The sequence below is a fragment of the Dermochelys coriacea genome, chromosome 2, assembly GCF_009764565.3.
Source record: "Dermochelys coriacea isolate rDerCor1 chromosome 2, rDerCor1.pri.v4, whole genome shotgun sequence".
NCBI lineage: Eukaryota > Metazoa > Chordata > Testudines > Dermochelyidae > Dermochelys > Dermochelys coriacea.
In genome coordinates this window covers 257,891,014-257,897,616 of record NC_050069.1, presented here as the reverse complement: position 1 = coordinate 257,897,616, position 6,603 = coordinate 257,891,014, and the positions used below count along the sequence as shown (strand labels likewise).

Genomic DNA, 6,603 nt, shown 5'->3' with positions numbered 1-6,603 from the left:
ACATGAAATTGGGCTTCCTCCGTGAGTGAAGTGCCTCAGGTGGCGACTGGATTTGCTGTGTGTCTCTCCTGTACTAACACTGCCGACTCACAATCAGTACCTACAGGCAGTAGCTCTACTGAGTGAGCAAATAGGGAGCATAAGGCACAGCATGGGGAGAGATTTGCTTACCCAAAGCAGAACCTCTCTATGCAATTCCTGTGACAGGGCAGCACCATGAGTCCTCCACCATAGGGCTGCGGCATAAAAATAAGTCTAGTCCCACTTGTGTCTAGCTGACATGTGCTACCTAGATCTTTCCATGGTCCCCATCAGATTATCTAAACCTCTCAAACATTAATAAATCTCCCCGTCAGGTAGGGAATATATACCTGCCATTTTAGAGGGGAAACTGAGGCACTGAGCCTAAGTGATTTTGTTTAAGGTCACACAGAAAGGCTGTGTCAGAGCTAGGAACTGACCATTCAGCTGCTGAGTCTCCATCAACGTCTTACCCACAAGCCCATCCTCCTACCTTGATCCATTATTTTGATCTCATGTTAAAATCAAGTGTTATCTTTAGTTGTTGATGGCTGTAGACTGGGAACTTCCTAACATACTGCCTTAGTCTGCTCCTGAAATCAGTGGCAAAATTTTCATTGACTTCAATGAGACTATGACAGAGCCCTTAATTATAATGAGTGTTCAGCTACCTATAACTGAACAAAAACAAATCTCAAGTAACTATGGAGTCTTGAGAACATCAGTGAAAAGATTACTCAGCCTCTGTGCTTGGCCACTCCCATGTCAATCTGGAGCAACATGACTGGCTTTATCCCAAGTCTACACTCCAACAGAGGCCAGAATAAAGAGCCACAAGTGTAGACGGAGTCTAGACAAGAAATTCAAGCCAGATTTGGATCCAAATCCAAACTTTTCCCATACTCTGTGTTGGTTTGGGTTTGGTGTTTTGATTTGGCCCATAATAGACAAGTGTGGGTGTGATGTTCTGATCCAAATTATCCTTATCGTTAATGGGATTTGGCATGACCTAGTGTTCTGGTGTGGGGCTACCGCTAGCGTGAGGTCTGGGGATTCACACACCAGCATTTTAGGTAATGACGCGCTCCTTACTCATATCCACCCCAGCTGGACAGTCTGTTTTAGAACTCCTATAGGATTCAATGAAACCAAGAGCAGTTAACCTTAATGACTGTATGCTGACAGGACAATAGGTCTGCTAAGGAGGTTGGCTGGAACCGGGAAAAGCCACTTCCTCCAGCTTATGTATAGAGGGCGGGGTTTGGAGAATGGAAATTTACTAGTAGCAGGGCAAAGGAACCAGGTGTTGCTGGTGTAGCACATAAAAACTGTAGGGACTCACACAGCCACACAGGCCTGGAGGGAAGAGATCGACCTGCTTTTATAGCAGGTGGGGCTGGTTTAGCTGTGGGACCGGTTTAGCTGTGGACCAACCAACGTCAGAGAAAGCAAGCTGAGGGGAAGAGTGGCTCTCTAGTTCTGAAGTCAAGCCACGAGCTGCAGCGGAAGATCCTGAACATCCCCAGAGGACCCAAATACTAGCCCAAAGAAGGCTCCAAAATGATGAGGCAACTGTGGCAGGGAAATGTGAGTAGGGTGTATTTTTTAATAGATCTGTATATTTGTCATGTACTTACATAAAGAGCAATGGTGGTTTAGAATGTTGTGCAAAGTGTGTTTGTGTGTTACATCTGTCCCATGCCCCTGAAGGGTTAACTTGTAGACCCAGAATGCTCACCTGGCTGGCATTCTGAGAGAGGGTGTGTTCAAGCTATGGGAGAACATGAAGGTTCAGCAATGGTACCTGGGGGGGAGGGTTTGACCAGAAGCTCTCAACTCTCAGGAGGGGGTTTTAGACAGAAAGTGTTCCTTGGGACCCCAAACCAGGGACAGTACCTGGATTTGATTCCTACTCTGGAGGCTTAAAGTACAAAGGACCCACCTCAGTGGGTCCCCTCTCGATAGTTTCATGAACAGCCAAGAGGGGACACTTGACAAGATCTGTGACAGTGAAGTATAGCTTAGGCCTTCTGTGCCCGTGAGTAGGCTCAGACATTTAATTATAGGTTCTCATACCCAGGGTTACACTTCCACCTACAGTATCTGCTGTCTTCTTTCTAGACCATATTTTCACTCTTCTTTCATAATACAGGCTTCCATTACTACAACATCAAAATGTTGCTTCTAATATTGTGATAGGTCCTGTATACATTTACATTTGTATAGAGCCTCTCAACTGAAAATTATGTACATGTATATTGCTGGCTTAGTGCTTTGTTAATGAAAGCCACTATTGGCTTTTGTATGTTTCATTGCTAACATTTTATGCAATTTTATTCCTTAATATCAGAATCACCCTTCTTTCAGATTTAAGGTCACTTTAGAGCTCAATCCAATTTTAGAAACATTTGGAGATAGACTGTGGAATTTCAGCCCATATATTTGCAGATATTTTGTCCCTCAAAACACCTTGTCAATTATTCCATGCAGGAACTTTCTCATAACTTATCTCCTCTTCTGACTTGTTCACACTTAAAGGTCACAATCTTGTGTCTCTGATATCGCAAACTCGCCCAAACTGCAAACTACAGTATGAATTCTAAGAGGAGACAAAAGTCTGTACGAGGGAGTCTCTTACAAGAGCATCTTTTTCAAAGAACATTTAACTAAAACTAGAGTCTGTGTGTGTAGCTCAGAGCAGAGCATATGGCATTGCAGGGGGACAATAGAGAGGAGAAGAGCAACTGTTTGGTAGCATCCTCCTGAGATCAGCTCTATACAAACAGGAAAGCCAAGAGGTGGGGAAAATTGGGAAACAGGTGCTCTTTACTAGAGCTTGGCGGGAAATAGTTTTCCAGTCCTGCAAAAAAACTTGGATTTTGAAAATTATTCTCATTCCACATAGTCACAAAACAGAGACGTTTAAAAATTGGTCAGAAGCATATTCCAGGTTAGCCACTAACCCACTGGTTAGGGCAATCTGCTGCAACATGGGAGTACCTAGTCCAAATCCCTGTTCCACCTGCTTCAGAGCAAAGACCTTCTCCCAGCTCTAAGGTGAGGGCTTGAACCACCCAACTAATGTTTACTCTGGAGTGAGCTTCTCTCATCAAAAGTTCCTTTGTGGGTCTGGAAGAACCTTCCCAACAAAAGCTTTTTTTTTTTTTAAACAGACTCTTGCTCTGTGAATAGGATCAGTTCTGATGAATTGACATGTTCCAGTGAAAAATATTTCTTCAAAAAATTCCCACCCAGCTCTACTCTTGACTAATCTGATTATGATGCATGTTTCTAGGAGCCTGAAGTGAATGAAGCAGCACTGACTCCCTTGCCTTGTTCAGTGACTTCATCACAAAGTGCATTTACATTGTAGGAGGAGCCACAGCAGCATGGACCACAGCCTGAAGTACTGCCTGACATTGGGTGGTTACCAGGAAGCTGTGTGTATTGAAGGTAGGTGTTCCCTGGACTTGAGATCTACAAAGTGTCTGCTGTCTGTTCCCACAGCTCTCTGGCCAGGGTGCAGTTTGGAAGCCACATCACCAGGGTTGCTCTATCCATGGATTTTCAGGAGCAGTCAGGTCATGTTTTCCAAAGCCTCTTCAACTGGGACTACAAAAATATATGCCCACAGACTTCATGTTTGCACTAAAAATGGATGTATTTGCTAAAAATAGCTCCCCTGGGTGCTAAATATTGTTCTTGACATTGTAAGAGGCTAATGTACAAAAATGCTGAGTATTCATGTGAATTCTGTAATTGAATTTCTCTATTCAACCACTTACTGTACCCGTCTGAATTCACATGTGCTGGAGGAAAGTAGTTCTACAAAATGAATACACTCAGACTGGTTGACCCCTGGGCTCTCATCTAGCTCATCTTTCTATGGGCCTAATCCTACAATGGGGTCTGTCAAGCAAACTCCTGCTCCCATTGAGAGTCCACATGGATTCAGTGACAGGATCAGGGCCTATGATTATGAGCATATCGCTAATCCAAATGTCCTGTCTAGTGAGGAGAACTTGTTTTGCCAAATATGGAACAAACTCAGATCACTGGCTGAGATTTAGACTAGAACCCCAAGTCACCTGAGGTTCAAGCTCCATTGGGGTGTTGATAAAACATGAGGTCTAGGCTCCTATCTATTTTTATTGTTGTCAGTCCCCTAACAGTTCCAGGAGAAGGGTACAAATTGCTGTATACAGTTTACACAATACAGGTGTCCATTTGGTTGGAAATGTTATAGTTCATTGAATTTCCCTTGGAAAAAGCAAAGGCTTAAGTGAAGGAACCTACAGTATTGTGGAACACTTGAAAGTAATAAAGGTGTCTTAGAGGCTTTGAGAAAACCCAAATCACCATCAGGTTCTTGCAAACATAATCATATGCCAACTTGAAATATACAGAGAGGCAGACAGATAGAAAGTGATAGAGGGACTCAAAGAGATGGAAGGGCATTTAGAGATAAATAGGGATTTGTAAATATTAAATGCAAATCTTAATGGACTTGTGTTCTCTGCCAGTACATTTACAAGGAAGGAGGATTAGCAAGCATGCAATTTGAAATCAACAAAGATCTCCAACTACAGAGCAGATGTTCCTCAATTAGGAGAACCTGTTCATAGAGGGAAACATGTATTTGGCTAATCTGAAAACCATTTTTTGAAATCTACCTCACACATGCTGCCTTGCAAAATATTTACTTTGTTTCTTTCCAGGATGAGTTGATATACAGCTGCTCAGAACAGATTTTGCCTCTGTGAGACCGAGCTCTATTATTGTAAAGGATTATGGCGGTGCTAGGTTTTACTATAACTGATTGCAAACAGTTTACAATTTTCTTTGTGTCTCTTAAGGCCAAATTCTGCTGTTACAACAGTGCAAATCAAGAGGAATTCCACTGGAGCAATGTATCTCTGCTTTTGGGATTGAAAGCATAATGCACATTGAAGTTGAACTCACTTCAGGAAAATTACATCTGATTTACATTGATATAAAATAGCTAAATTTGCCCCATGGATTCTGAATATTCCTGTTGAAAAGCATTTGGTAAACTCAGCATAGATTTCCAACACCTGAAATAATTTAGCAGCATCAAGACCATGGAGTAACCATGTCAGGTTACTGTAGCAACATCATTAAACATCATGGCTAAATCACGCTGATTAGGTCCCGAGACGGCAACAAACTCAGTCTGCACTCCAAGGCATTGGCATAACTGGCTTCCAGACAAATAATTATTTTTCAACATGAGTACAAGATAAGTCTGCTGACCATGAAACTTCAAGGTTTAAATTCACCACTTCATCAAAAATCCTTGTAAATTAAAGGAAAATCTGACAAATACTGAATTACATTTTGCCTTCCACAACTGACTGTTTAATCAGCATTATAAAATCAAATATTTAACAGCTTTATGCTAGAGTAAATACCTTGGGGTGAGATTTGCCTTTTTAGCAATTAACAGCTGATAAAACAGCTAGGGTTCTAGCTTGTTTAACATTTATAGAAGATTTAGTAGCCAGAGCGCACTGGGTCTCAGACTAGTAGCTGGCACATAGGCAATGAATTGAAAATAGCTTTATTGTTCAAACTTTTATTGAAGTGAAACCTGTACAAGAGACCACATTTATTAGACACCACCTGCTTTAAAAGATTACCTCAAATTATCCCCTAAATATACAAAGTACAGTTTTACTCCATCTCTGTTAAAGGACTGACTTTTTGGGGATGGGGGCCATCCTTTGCTTAAGACAGGTTAACTGTAGTTTGGGATATTTAACATGTAAATGGATTGTAGTGTATCTTGCTGAGTTCCCAGCTGGCCATTATGGAACACCAGGTATCTCTGATGTCTGCTGGCAGAAGATGAAGTCACCAAATAAAGTGTAGATTCTACTCATTTTTTTTTAAATAGGCACTTAACTTGTCTGTAAGAAATCCCGTTGTGCATATGCAAATAGGTAACCGAACGTGCATCAGATAGGTATTGTGCATGCAATGGGGTTTAGTGTGAGGTGCTGGTAGTCAGACTAGATGATCTGGTGGTCCTTTCTGAAGTTAGACTCTATGATTCAATGCGTACATAAGCAGCTGTTTGCTCATGTAAGTGCATATTTATTTTTGGACCTATTTATCCAGTTCATGTCCATGCACCTTTTGTAGTTAAAAGTGTACTGCCAAATCTTGCTAGATGGATGGTGGCAAATGATAAGTTGTTCTCAAACTCTGAAGACCTTGTGTGGGACATCTGAAACTTAGCGGCACTTCATACACTATTGTCGTGATTTTAATCACTATAACTGCAATCATAGCTGTCTTACTAAACATGTGAAGGTCCCTGTGTGTCTGTCCGTTCTGCACTCATTTGGACTTAGCGCCAATTGTAAAGGCAATAGTCTGTGCTGGTTTCATGTCTCATCTCCTGCCTGCAGCCCAATTTTCACAGGTTTGAGAGCTGCTGGGGTAAGTTACAGAACAGATTTTTAAAGGTATATGTAAGACTTTGGCCCCAACACACCAGCTAGCCTGGTTATGAATTGGTTTCGTGCACACTGGATTTAAACACCGTTAAGCAAAACA

At 41.8% G+C, this 6,603-nt stretch overlaps 1 long non-coding RNA gene across 2 annotated transcripts; it reads left to right on the top strand.

The window, feature by feature from the left end:
• Positions 1-1,391: 1,391 nt before the first annotated feature.
• On the top strand, positions 1,392-6,393 carry LOC119851931. 2 transcript variants are annotated; one of them, XR_005291460.2, is made up of 3 exons: positions 1,392-1,608; positions 3,395-3,474; positions 4,878-6,393. It is a non-coding gene; the product is annotated as an uncharacterized LOC119851931 (long non-coding RNA). The 2 variants fall into 2 exon arrangements; XR_005291461.2 differs by having other exon boundaries at positions 3,317-3,474.
• Positions 6,394-6,603: the final 210 nt, after the last annotated feature.